General features: G+C 43.2%; 1 pseudogene across 1 annotated transcript in view; it reads right to left on the reverse strand.

The window, feature by feature from the left end:
* The window catches only part of LOC308611712 (E3 ubiquitin ligase RNF157-like), a 71,481-nt pseudogene that overhangs the window by 22,503 nt on the left and 34,835 nt on the right, over positions 1–14,143 (reverse strand). Inside the window, exon 7 of the transcript in view lies at positions 4,053–4,141. The product of the transcript in view is annotated as an E3 ubiquitin ligase RNF157-like (transcript). The remainder of the gene's footprint in view (positions 1–4,052; positions 4,142–14,143) is intronic.

Raw genomic sequence — 14,143 nt, forward strand, 5'->3', positions numbered from 1 at the left:
TCATTTCAGAGCATTGCTGCATTATCTTTTAGCTCCCAGGGTCACTTTCATCATCGATTGGGCTGGGCACTCGGTGGACCTTTGTAGAAACTCTTAAATTATGTACGTCATTGGTGATTCCTTCCTTCTATATTCTCCATTCTCTCTTTCTAGAACCATTAGTTGGCTGTTGGACCTTCTAAACAGACCTTATATTCTTCGTATCGTTCCTCTTCTGTTTTCCATATCTTTGCCTTTATGCTCCACTTCCTGGAACATTTCAACTTTTCTTCCGATATTCTATTGATTTTTTCATTTCTATGTTTTTAAGCTCTGAGAGCCTTGTTTGCTAAAAGATTTGTGTCACTGTGTCCGTGAAATAAGAAGGCAGTATCTTCTCTATGTCTCTGAGGCTACAAATCAAGGTTTCCTCTTCCTGCATAGTTTTTATTTCCACTTTTTCCCGTTGGCTTGTTTTACAATTGTCTTTCATATGATAGGCGTTCCTTATACACCTGAGAACCTTTGGTTGTCTGCTCATACTAAGACATTTAAACCCCCTAGTTGTGGTCCATGGGGACTTCCCTGGCAGTCCAGCAGTTAAGACTCCACGCTTCCACTACAGGGTGCATGGATTCCATCCCTGGTCAAGGAACTAAGATCCCCCATGGCACGCGGCCAAAAAAAATAAAATCCTGATTGGAACTGAGTGCATGGTGGGGCTTGGGGATGCTAGGCTTCCCTGCGGACTCACCTGGGTCTGGCGAGGGACCTCCAAAACCAGTCTCTTTGGTCTTCCCACCTGGGGGAGTCTGATTGTCCAAAGAACAGTTTTCCTCTCTTCTAACAATGGCCTGGCTGCTGGCATTCTGAGTTTAGAGTTGGGGTTGGGGGGCAGGCTGGAGGGCTCAGCATCCAACGTTTCTGAATTCACCTAACCCCCTGCTTTCAGTACTGAGTCCAGCCCTTAGCTGTGCCTCGGTCCCCCAAGTCCAGAGATTCTTTGTTTGAACTTTTCCAGTGAGCATCATCTGCTAGCCTTTTGCCAGGGTGTGGGAGGGCAGTTCTGGCTGTGTAGTCTAAAGGAGGGGGGATCTGAATACCTCTCAAGCAGACTTTCCACTAACCCCCCTCCTTTTAGCCTCCCCACTCCCAAGATGTCCAGAGGTACCTGGAACTGCCAATTCCTAAGCCTTCTGGGGGAAACCACAGTACAAACTAGTGATTCTCAGCTTTTCCTTCTGTTTGCTCAAGATCCTGATTTCTCAGGTTTAGTAAGTTATTTAACATTCACTACCTTTTTCCAGCCTCTAAAATTTTTTAATTAATTAATTTATTTATTTTTGGCTCCATTGGATCTTCGTTGCTGCGTGTGTCCTCTCTAGTTGCGGTGAGCGGGGGCTACTCTTCGTCACAGTGTGTGGCCTTCTCATTGCAGTGGCTTCCCTTGTTGCAGAGCATGGGCTCTAGGTGCGTGGACTTCAGTAGCTGTGGCTCGAAGGCTCTAGAGTGCAGGCTCAGTAGTTGTAGGGCACGGGCTTAGCTGGTCCGTGGCATGTGGGATCCTCCTGGACCAGGGCTCGAATCCGTGTCTCCTGCATTGGCATGCAGATTCTTAACCACTGCGCCACCAGGGAACCCCCAGCCTCTAAAATTTTGTTGCCGTTGCTCCTTTCCCACTCTCCCAATTTTTGAGGATTTGTGCTGTTTAAAAATACTCATTATTGTTTAGTGGGGTTTGGAGAGAAAGCAAAGGTACATGTTCAATCCTGCATCTTTACCTGGAAATCTGAGAATCAGAATTTACTTTAGTCCCACCTCAGAAAAAGCAAAATCAAATCTCACCCTTCATCTTAACATTTATTGGTTTTTTTTTGTTTGTTTATTTTTTTTTGTGGTACGCGGGCCTCTCACTGTTGCAGCCTCTACCGTTGCAGACCACAGGCTCTGGACGCGAAGGCTCAGAGGCCATGGCTCACGGGCCCAGCCACTCCGCGGCATGTGCAATCTTCCCAGACCGGGGCACGGACCCATGTCCCCTGCACTGGCAGGCAGACTCTCAACCACTGCGCCACCAGGGAAGCCCTTAACATTTATTGATCACCAGGTGCTTTCCCTTTCATTATCCCCTTTAATTTTGACAACAGCCATGAAAGGTAAGGTTGGTTCACTATTTTACAGGTGAGAACCAGAAGCTCAGAGCAGTTGCCTCATTTTATTCTAGAGCTGCAGCCAGGCTGCCACGTCCGAGGCCAGGACCTCAAGGGGGCTCAGACCCTTGAATCCATCTCCATCAAATACGCGAGCAGACCATATGTGATGAGAGAAACAAGTGGCCGGAGCAGCTGACAGCTGGCAGGCTCCCGAGGCCTCAGTAGCCTCCATTTATCCTGCTGCATCAGGAACTCCCCGGTGGAGGGGTGATGCCCGGCTGCAGACTCTTCTGCAGCTAAAGAGTTTCCCCTTGGCTGTGCCATCCCCAGGGTTGACCCCGGGGGTGCGAGTGGCTGGGGAGGCAGTTGAAAACCTCAGGGACAAATAAAATATTAAAAAACTGAGACAAAACAGATTAGTGGCTGCTTAGGCCGGGAAGAGTGGTTTCGGGGGGAAATGGGGGATGATTAATAATGAGTATCGGGTAATAATAAGTATCGGGTTTCTTTTTGAGGTGATGAAAATGTTGTAAAATTAGATAGTAGTGATGGTTGCACAACTCTGTGAATAACTAAAAATCACTGAATCGGGGGACCTCCCTGGTGGCGCAGCATATAAGAGTCCGTGATCCCAATGCAGGGGACCCAGGTTTGATCCCCGCTCAGGGAAGTAGATTCCACATGCATGCCGCAACTAAGACTTCACATGCCGCAATTAAGAGTTTGCATGCCGCAACTAAGGAGCCTGCCTGCTGCAACTAACACCCGGTGCAACCAAATAAAAAATAAATACTTAAAAAAATCACTGAATTGTACACTTTAAATGAATGAACTGTATGGTATATGAACTATATCTCAATGAAGTGGTTATATTTTATTCCTAAAAATTTATTTTTTAAGATTTTTTTGATGTGGACCATTTTTAAAGTCTTTATTGAATTTGTTACCATATTGCTTCTGTTTTATGTTTTGGTTTTTTGGTCTCGAGGCATGTGGGGTCTTAGCTTCCCAAGCAGAGATCGAACCCACACCCCCTGCATTGGAAGGCGAAGTCTTAACCACTGGACTGCCAGGGAAGTCCCCGAAGTGGTTATATTTTAAAAAGATGATCAGAGAGAAATAAACTCCCTGATCTATACAAACATAAAATGGTCTCTGAGTCATCTTCCTTTGTCAATTGAGAAAAATGTGGGACCTCTGGTTTGCCCTAACCAAATCTGTCTCCCCAGGGAACCAGTGAGTCTTAGTAGACAGACTTGCTATCTGGAGAGCAGCATCTGTTTAAAAATCACATTATCTCTAGGACTTCCCTGGTGGTCCAGGGTTAGAACTCTGTGCTTCTACTGCAGGGGGCCTGGGTTCAATCCCCAGTCAGGGAACTAAGATCTCACAAGCCTCGCCATGCAGTCAAAAAAAAAAAATCATGCTATCTCAGGGACAGCACAAAGAAGGCAAATGTTGATGATAATTAGTACTGACAGTGGTGATAAAACAACAAACCCAGTGCACCAGAGGAAGGGAACATGAGATTAAGAATAAATTAAAAAGGAAATATAGGCAATAAAATAAGGATTTCCTGCACCAAGTTCAAACATCCCATCTTCACACAGGTTTGTCGAGGTATCTGCAGAATTCATTTTCTCCTCCAACTGTTCTTTTTCTGGAAGGTTCACCATACCGGGGTAATCATGACAGCTTCCAGGAGAGTGAAAGTTCTTCCCAAACACTGACTATCAGAGAATGTTCTGAACAATCTAGGTACGGAGACCCCTCATGCAAGCAGCCCACGGCCCAGAGGCCTAGAGGCTGGGCTCCGGGTCTGGCAGAAACTGTTCTGTGGGTCCCCTGGGGAGTTGGCTGCCCCTTCATGGAGAAGGGCCCCTGGAACATGGCCCCCACTGGCTGGGAACTTGAACTTACTTGACGAGTCTTAGTGTATCCTTTCGGATGTTGATCAGGCTTCTCAGAGTCTTCACTGGTTCTTGGGGAGGAGGGGCAGCATAAGGAAACTGTGTCGGAAACAAAGTGGGAGAAGACTGTGTTTAGAAAGACGGATAACCATAGTAAGTGGACCTGCTCGAGGTCACAGCTAGTGGGAGAGCTGGGATCCGACTTGGTGTCCAAAGTGCTACATTTATCTGCTTTTCCCAGTAGATGAAGCTTATGTGAGTCAGCATTCAAAATGCGGACACCTAATAAAAACTCCCACTGAAGTTCCAAATACCAAGGGACACACAGTGGCCGAGTTAATCACAAAAGGCTTTTCCACCTGACCTTACACAATGGGGAGTCGGACCTGCAAGGATTTTCCTTCAGTGAAGCCACATGGTGTCTGAAGAATTTAGGAACTTCAAACACAAGAGAACCCCATCATGTGTACAGAGTGGAGGCCTGCAAACAGTGAAGAACAAATTTCCTCTGCAGTTGATCATATAAAGCAGAGTTAAAAAAAATGTGAGCCAAAGAGCTCTTTTGGGGTCGTCAAAGGTTTGTGGTTGTCCATCATTTACCTTATGCTTTCACTCTCTTTCCCTGTTTAAACATGTGGGTTTGGAGTAGTGAGTTGATGACAACGAGGAGATAAGAAAGGGGACACAGTAAAACATTTCATTGGGAACTGCTTTGAGAAGATTAAGAGTGATTTAAAATGTCCCCGCTATTCTTCTAATGTCATTTGGGCAGTAAACATTTTTTACATGTGATTCCCAGAAGACCCACTAGTATTTGGAACTTTGCAAAACCATGGTCCTCCTAGCTCTGAAGAGTCTACCCCCTCATGCTGGTCTCAGAAAACAGGACGTCCACATGAAACTGTGTCTTCACAGATTTTTGCTGTTTTACTTGGGAAACATAATTGAACCTATGGTATGTTTGATTTTGTGTATTCAGTGTGATCCCTGATACTTCATGTGTATGAATGTGACCCTTAAGAAAATACATTTAATCCAAACTATCAGCTGTGCATTCAGATGATTGCTTTGTGGGTATTGTCTAGCGATATTTTATTTTTTCATTGATACCTTAAACATATATTCTTCTTCTTTTTTTTTTTTTGGCCATGTGGAGCATCTTGCAGGATCTTAGTTCCCCGACCAGGGATCGAACCCGGGCCCTCTGCAGTGTAAGTGTGGAGTCCTAACCACTGGACTGCCAGGGAATTCTCACCTTAAACATATATTCTTTTAAAATATATGATAGGTGGTTTTTCTGATTACAAAGCAATACACGTTCAAGCAGAAAACTTGAAAAACACAAAAAAGTACAAAATCAGCCATAATTTCACCACTCAGTGATACCAAAGTTAACATTTGCAGAATGTGTCTTTTTGGATAGGCATCCATCCACTCACCCACCCACCCACATCCTCCCTCCCTCCCTCCCATTTCTCTGCACTGTTTCAAACTGTACCTTCTATTTTATTGTCTCTCTTTCACTTAGAAAGATGTGGCAAATGTTTTAAAGCCTATAATTTGACAATATAACTGCACACATTAGAGACTGGGGCCTACTTTAATCAATTCCACATTATTCAGTGTTTTCAGTTGGTTTTACTTTTTTTTCCTGATATAAATGTCGTGGTGAATGCTTTGTCCCTACATTTCTGCGTGCCTCTTTGATTATTTCCTTAAGACATTCCTAGAAGTGGAATTACTGGATCAAAGAGTAAGCATATTTTTAAGACTTTTAAAACTATTTTGCCAAATTGTTCTCCGGAAAGCTGATTCCAACTTTGCTCTCCTTCTTGCAGTGTATCAGGAGGCTTTTATACAGGAAAGCTGAAATCCTAGTTCAGATCCCATCTGTGGCCCATTTCTCCACACCCCCCCCACCCCCTTTGCTGGGCTGTCACACTAAAGGAATTTTAAACAATTTTTAAATAAGCTTAATCAAAAAGTAATTAGGCAGGAAAACCCAACACAAATGCTTGTCTATTCTAAAGCCAAAATAAATGACTTTGGGATTAAAATTTTTTTCTGGAGTAGCGAATTTAATCATATTCATTTGCACAGGTACTTGGGAGTTATCCTTAACTCCTACCTGAGTCCAAAAACAAAATAGAGGCTTTCCCTTCACTCTTTGCCCTTTCCCCTCTAGATCCTCCCCATCCCCGCAAAAAGAAAAAGAAAAACAAAAGGAAGGTGGGGGGAGTTAGTGTTCTTCACCTTCCATTTAGAATTTTACATTTGATGATAACTGGAATGGAACACAAGTTACTCACTGCTCAGGGAAAGGTATCGTGGGATCAATTGTTTACATATATAAACTATCCTTATAGTATAATAAATCCACACTTACATTTTTAGCTCTTTACCCTCTGCCTCGCCAAAAGAAAACCATTGAAAATCTGTTTAGGAGAAACTAATCCTGTTTGTAGGCTCTTACCTACCAAAGCTTCAGCCTTAGTGGCCGTTCATGTACCCAACCAGAGTCTACCGGCAACACTCAGTGCTGGGTGTAAAGAGAGACTTAAAGTGGAAAAGATAAGGTCCTGCTCTTTCAGAAGCAGCATTATAAGGAAGATGATACAGTTACACAAATAACTGTGACACTAAACAGAAATGCCACAGAAAGGGTAACGATACAGGGAGTGATCACTTCTGGCTGAGGTAATCTGGAAGGCTTCATGGAGGAGGTGGTATTTGATCTGGGATCTTGAAGGATAAAGGTAATTTGTAAATTCAGAGATGACAGGGAAGACAGAGGAAACAGCAGGAACAGAGGCAAACTAAAGAAAATATTCTGCTCTTAGAGTCAGCTCCCCTACCTCTCTAGGCCAGGTTAGCCCACCGTGACTCTAAGCGTCTTTGTGATCTTCGCTTTTAAAACGATCATTTATTGAGCACTTACTAGGTGCCAGGCACTATGCTAAGCTCTTTACATACATTATCTTAGTGATCCTTGGAACAATCCTGGGAGGGAGAGATGGTTGTTCCCTTTTTGCAGATAAGGACATTGACATAGCAACAGGTTCAGTAACACCTTCCAAAGTTCCACAAGTTTTAAGGAGAAGAGTTGGAGTTTGAACACATTCCACCTCCATCTTTCTCTAAGATGCTCCTGGATATAGCTGCTTAACCTAGAGATGACGAAGGGATTGAAGTACTAGTTATTAAAAGCTCTGAAAACACTAACCTATGTCTTTGTTCATTCTTTTTTCTTAGCAAGGCACTGATGAACTTTTTTGTTTGCCTACAGTACCTCTTTAACACACGCACCATTACTGTATTATATTTAGAGCAAAAAAAAAGTATCTTAGTTCAATTCAAGGCCAGAGATTTCACTCCTATGCTAACAGATATGTGTGACATGAAAGCAAAGTAACATCTTCTTGGGACCGAAGGAGATGAAGGTCAGGATGGACTCCGGTCCACGCACTGCCCTGAAGGAGCCGCTCACCGGTCATTCACTGTGCTCAGAACAGCATCAATAACCATTTCTCAGTTCACATCCAGTTTCCACTTGCTTTCTTATGACCTTGGAACTGTAATTTTCTCAGCCCCAGTTGTACCTCATTAGGGAGTGAGTGATGAAAAGAAAGATCAGACAGAATTTATTTTTCTCAGATGCAAGCGCCCTGGCACAACTAGGTCAGTAAACGGGAAGAAGTGGCCTTTTCTGTCTTGCACACAACATGCCACCAGGCGCACAGATGGAGGGGGACCCACAGGCCTTCTGCAAGCCGTATCCTCACTTCTTGCCTCAAGCTCAGTATGGGCTTAGGAGACGTCTTCCTGTTTCTCAGACAACATCCTGGAGTAAATAAACTCTCAGCACCTTATGAAGGACCTTAAAAACAGCTTCCAGGATTCTCTTTCACTTTTCATAATGAAGACAGGCTTATAAAGACTAGTGTGCAAAGAATGAAATCGGGTCTGCTCAGGGACTTGTGGCCCAAACCTGCCGGGTCAGTAATGTGTTGACAGAGAATTAAGGCTCAGGTCCCTCTACTCTATTCATCTAAGTAGAAATGCTGCCAGAAGAAAGCCCTCTTAATGGGGTAAAATTTGGGTAACTGTTGCAACGACAGCTTGCCAACGCCCATCCATGAAAAAAGAGAACATAGGGAAACGTTTACTGAGTACGTACTATGGGCCGGGCATCATGCTGGGTTCTTTAGTTTTTTTTTTTCATTTTACTTTATTTAATTTATAAAATATACATAACATGAAATGTATCACCTTCACCAGTTTTAAGCACACAGTCCAGCGGCAGCAAATGCATTCACATGTCCTGTGCTGTCATGACTCCCGTGGAGTTCTGGTGTAGATACATTCTTACTTAATATTCTAGACACTAATAGACATGTGGGCCATGCCCACCAGACTGCAAGCTCTTGGAGGAGAGTCTGAAGAGAAATATGTTGGTTGACTGGATAAATGAAGAATATCAGTTTTAACACCCCCACTTTGCAGATAAAGAAACTGAGACTCAAAAGATTCATGTAATTATTCAAGGTCTCAGGGCTAATGAGTAGCAGAACCAGGATCTGAATCCAAAAGCCACACTGTTTGTCCTGCAGCTGCCTTGGCTACAGCAGGGCAAGGCTACATGTTCTGATGCCAGGAGTGTTCCAGGTACCTGAGTTGAGTGTGGAGAGAGTCTGAACGTTAAATGATCACTGCAAAAGGTACCGAATCCTGTTCAGGTTCTAGAGGCTGGTCGAAACTCTCTGGATTACACCCTTATGCTTAGGCAGCAGTACATACAAAAGCCTACCTAATGCCACACTCCTTTTAAATTTTAACAGGAGTATCTAAGGTCTCCTCAGAGGAAAGCTTTCTTGGAGCACTGCATGACAAATTCCTTTTGTCTGTAAGAGCTAACAGCACCTGTAGAAGACACAAAGGTATATTCAGGGTGTGACATCAGAGAACACTGCCAGCAGAAGCAGGGGAGATGTTCATCGCTGTTTACCTTCTGCCCAAGATGCTCCAATATGTGTTACTGATAGATATTCCTAAAGCACGGTGGTTTCTCCTCTAAATTATTTTCAAAGAACAAAGACATCTACCAATTCATTCAACACGTTCACTATGCCCTGAGCGCTATGCTAGCCTGGATTCGGGGATGGACCAGGCACGCCTCTCTTAGTTCCACCTGTAAGGGGCCCACAACAGAGCGTGCATCTGGCGCCCTGCACTCAGGTACCAGCAGCGCACTACCCCCCCCACCACCGCCGCGCCCCCGCCCAGGACCGGCCTGCTTGTGTCCACGCCAAAATAAGCCTAAATCTCAGAATAATTTAAATCCCAAACACCTCAAGCCCAGGATGGGAGTATAGTACCCACTCGGCCAGAGAAACTCTCTCAATGGGCCCCAGGGGGTTGGCGATCAAGGCTCATATGAATACAGAGCAAGTGCCTCTTTGACCATTTATCCTGGTGCTCATCAGGTTCCTTGTTCGTTTTCCTTACACAAGCAAAGCGCCACTTGGCGGCCAAATGTGGAACTGCCGGTTTAGATAGACCGGATATGGGTATGGGTGTGTGTGTGTGTGTGTGTGTGTGTGTGTGTGTGTAGGGGTACACATACGTATATATTCATATACACACATATATGTATGTATATATCAACTATGTATCCTAGATTTTCTAACCATTCTAATTTTAAGTATTTTGTTAAACTACCCCCATGTCTGCACTCACATTTTTGCTGTAGAAAATATGGTCCCAGTGCATACGAGATTAAAGGATCTTACTTCAATTGTAAATTATTGGGTAATTCCCAGTAGTCTGTAAAAGGGACTATAATCCATTCATAAAAATAAATAATTAATTTCAACAAAAAGTTTTTTTAAGGTACATAATTTGCTAACATTTGCTATTAAATTCAGGCCTGATCATATACACACATCGCATCCTGGATTTGGCCACTGGGAACTCCCTCAGTTGGCTCCTGTGTCCTTTTGATTTGCCCCATCACTTTTCTGAGCACTTCCTCCTTACTTTCTGGCACCACAAGATATTCCAAGTTCATGCTGTGTTTTTCTGTCCCCTCCCTGAAACTGATCATGTCTCCAAGGATCCCTGGTTCCTTTTTAGAGACGTCTACCTCAGACCATCATGTATTCACTAATCTTTTACCAATGAACACTTGTTCTGCTTCCAGTTTTCAATATTACAAACAATGATGCAATAAACATTCCCTGAAAGGAAACTTAATAGGAAAAAGGAGGGGGGGTGATGTAAAAGAAAAACAAATGAATATGACCTAATGCAGTCTTTACTTAAGAAGAAAAAAGCCCCAAATGCCAAAAATCTGCCTCTGAAGAGAAAGGAAATTATTTCTAGGCAATTTATGACTAAAAGAGAAAAGTACTAATTTTACACATAGACATGTAATATTTGTGTCAGAGAAATAAATAATAGTTAATATGGAAATCAACATCTGGGATCATATGAAGAGCTCATTTACAGCACTCATTTACATAAGCTCTTGCTTTTATAGATTTTAGGGGTTTTATATTTAAAATTCAGTTCCTTTTTTATTTGATGCCTGGTTATTTTCTCAGCTTTCTCTACTTCTCCTCTTCTCAGCTATGTAGTGTGTCCAAGACTTACCAGTGGATATATTTAGACTTGTGATACTTTATAACCTTTTCTTAGATCCACATCAGGGAGAACAGTTTACCCTGGTTGAATGATGTGAAATGAATACAAATTTGCCTATTTAACCAGCTGTAGCCCTGGGACAGACTGTATTGTGCCTGCTGTCCACCAAAACATCAATGAGCTATATTTACAGCAGTCAAACTCCTTTTCACTAATTTTCCATCCAATCCTCATGGGGAGTCAATCACCCATGTAGAAAGACTGGTGACCACAAAGCTGACAAGATGTGAAAAGACATTTTTTTCACTCAAATCAAAGACGTGAGGGAGATACCACGAGGGCGTCACATGATGACCTTAACTCAAAGATGCTCTGTGTCCAGGTTTGGTTACCAAAGGAATCCATCCAAGATGGCAGTCTATTTATAGTCTGTTAACTCCTCCGCTGGGTCCCCTGGCAGGGTGCACATGGGACCAATGTCCTGGCTATATGACATCACCTCTAAGGTTGATCTTTCCAAAATATTTAAACCCTACTACGAGTGTGCCCACTTAACCAGTTCTCTTTGATAACAAGAGCATGAAAGATCCACTGCAGAGAAAAGCACCCATCACAAAATCGCCCTGGTCTTTGTTGACAACCATCACAGACCCATTTTCTCCCTCTACTTATGGTTTGGGTCTTGACTCATATTGTTCAGGAGTACTCAGACCGGGCAACAGGTTGCTCACACTCTGACATCAAATGTACCTCCAGGGCTGTGTGTGCGGATTTGATGACAAGTGAAACCTACTCAACTTCCGGTTCCCCTGATTGAAAGCCCCTCCCATCGGGATAAAACACTACCCAATCATCCTGTGCTTCTACAATAAAAGTATCTTTCTGAAGATGAGCTGCTTTTAGATACAGAGGGTTCTGCCTAACACCAGCTAATTTTAAGGAGAGTTAAAAGGGAAAAAAGTGCTTTTAGTAAAGCAGACACTGTCACCTTTTCCCTCCAGCAAGTTGGTAAATAATGACTAAGGGTCAGAGAAACGACTCCTTTCAGACCAGCACCCCATTCTAGACGCCTGACTTCCAGATTTCATCTGGTCAGGAGACTGGTAACCCAGCTCACAAATAAGAATCCAGTTTTAAGTAAGAGATTTTGAGATGCTTAATACTGTAGGTAAAGAATATGCCCAAAGCACCAGTATCAGCCAAAACAGGTATTTTAAAATACACAGAAATAAAGCAGAAACTAACACACCATTGTAAAGCAATTATACTCCAATAAACATGTTAAAAAATTAAAAAATAATTAAAAAAATAAAATACACAACATATACATTTTTTCCAAAGAAGCATATGAATGTTCTAATGCCACCAAGTATTAGTTTTCCAGTCATTTTATTTAACAGAGGTGTTTTTAGTAGGCCAGTTATTAAGAAGAGCAAGTGGACCGAAGTCTTCCCCAGTCTGTATTTTAAAAACTAAAAACTGTAAGCTGGTCTTCAAGTTGAAAACCTCCAAGCTGCCCACCTGTGCCCCTCCTGAAATATACTGACCCTAAAACGATCTCTGTAAGAGCCAAGATCAATTACAAGAGTTTCAAGTCTCCATGTCTCATATTTCTGGAAGGAAATATGCTCTGAGGGACTTCCCTGGTGGTCCAGCGGTAAAGAATCCACATTACAATGCAGGGGACGGGTGTTCGATCCCTGGTCAGGGAACTAAGATCCCACATGCCACGGGGCAATTAAGCCCATGCGTCACAACTACTGAGCTCACGTGCCTCAACTAGAGCCCACGTGCCGCAAACTACAGAGCCCACGTGCTCTGGAACCCATGCACCACAACTAATGAAGGGGAAAACCCGCACACCACAAATAGAGAGAAGCCCACGTGCCAGAATGAAGAGCCCACACGCCTCAACGAAGATCCCGTGTGCCGCAGCTGAGACTCAATGCAGCCAAAAATAAATAAAATAAATAAATAATTAATAAATCTTAAAAAATATGCTCTGAAGTCTGCTATGTTAGGAACCTCAGCTTCAGAAAAAGAATAGTATGAAATACAGAAACAGTTAAGTTTATAAGCCAATCAAATACAGAATTCTAAGCCCAGGTAAGGTCAGTTTCTTTGGCTAAGCTACCTATTTTCAGATACAGCCCTAGGCCCAGAAAGAAGGCCATTAGTAATTCAAACACCCTAATGAGATTTTATTTTGCTTAGCTCATCATGAGATTTGGAAACCCCATATAATTGGAACAAAATAGCGTAAAATAAAAACCTATAAGTTATACAGCAGAAACTAACACACCATTGTATTTTTTTTTGCGGTATGCAGGCCTCTCACTGTTGTGGCCACTCCCTTTGTGGAGCACAGGCTCCGGATACGCAGGCTCAGCGGCCATGGCTCACAGGTCCAGCCGCTCCGCCGCATGTGGGATCTTCCCAGACTGGGGCACGAACCCGTGTCCCCTGCATCGGCAGGCGGACTCTCAACCACTGTGCCACCAGGGAAGCCCTAACACACCATTGTTAAGCAATTATACTCCAATAAAGATGTAAAAAAAAAGACTCAACACAGTCAAAAAATAAATATATAAAAAGAAAATAAAAATAAAAAAATTACTCCTGTTTATAAACCAAAAAAAACCCTACAGCATATGTATGATAGTTTTAATTTCTAAATTGTTAATATTAAGCTCTGTAGGGTCTTCCCTGGTGGTCCAGTGGTTAAGAGCCTGCCTTCCATTTCAGGGGACGGGTGTTCGATCCCTGGTCAGGGAACTAGGATTCCACATGCTGCAGGGCAACTAAGCCAGCACACCACAACTCCAGAGCCAATGCGCCACAACTAGAGAGAAGCCCACATGCCTCAATGAAAGATTCTGCATGCCACAACTAAGACCCAACACAGCCAAAAATAAATAAATAAATATTTAATTTAAAAAAATCTGTAATTTGCAGCTAATTTAACAAGGTAACAATCTGTTTCACTTTGCCCTGCTAAGCTTCCAAAAGTCTTGAGAGCTCTGATTATTTTTCACTCACTCCTTAATAGCAGTGCGTAGGACTGGTCAAGAATCCGCCTGCCTGTACGGGGCACACAGGTTTGAGCCCTGGTCTGGGAAGATCCCACATGTCAGGGAAGAGCTAAGCCTCTGTGCCACAACTACTGAGCCTGCACTCTAGAACCCGTGAGCCACAACTACTGAGCCCGCACGCCACAACTGCTGAAGCCTGCATGCCTAGAGCCTGTGCTCTGCAACAATAGAAGCCACAGCAATGAGAAGCCTGTGCACCGCAATGAAGAGTAGGCCCCGCTCGCCGCAACTAGAGGAAGCCCACGTGCAGCAACAAAGACCCAACGCAGCCAAAATAAATTTAAAAAACAGCAGTGAGTAGCCAAGGTTATATAAACCAACTGAACTAATTTCTTAGGCTCACATATTAAATATATATTAAATATAT

The sequence above is a fragment of the Mesoplodon bidens genome (assembly GCF_964165515.1).
Source record: "Mesoplodon bidens genome assembly, contig: HAP1_SCAFFOLD_297, whole genome shotgun sequence".
Classification (NCBI taxonomy): domain Eukaryota; kingdom Metazoa; phylum Chordata; class Mammalia; order Artiodactyla; family Ziphiidae; genus Mesoplodon; species Mesoplodon bidens.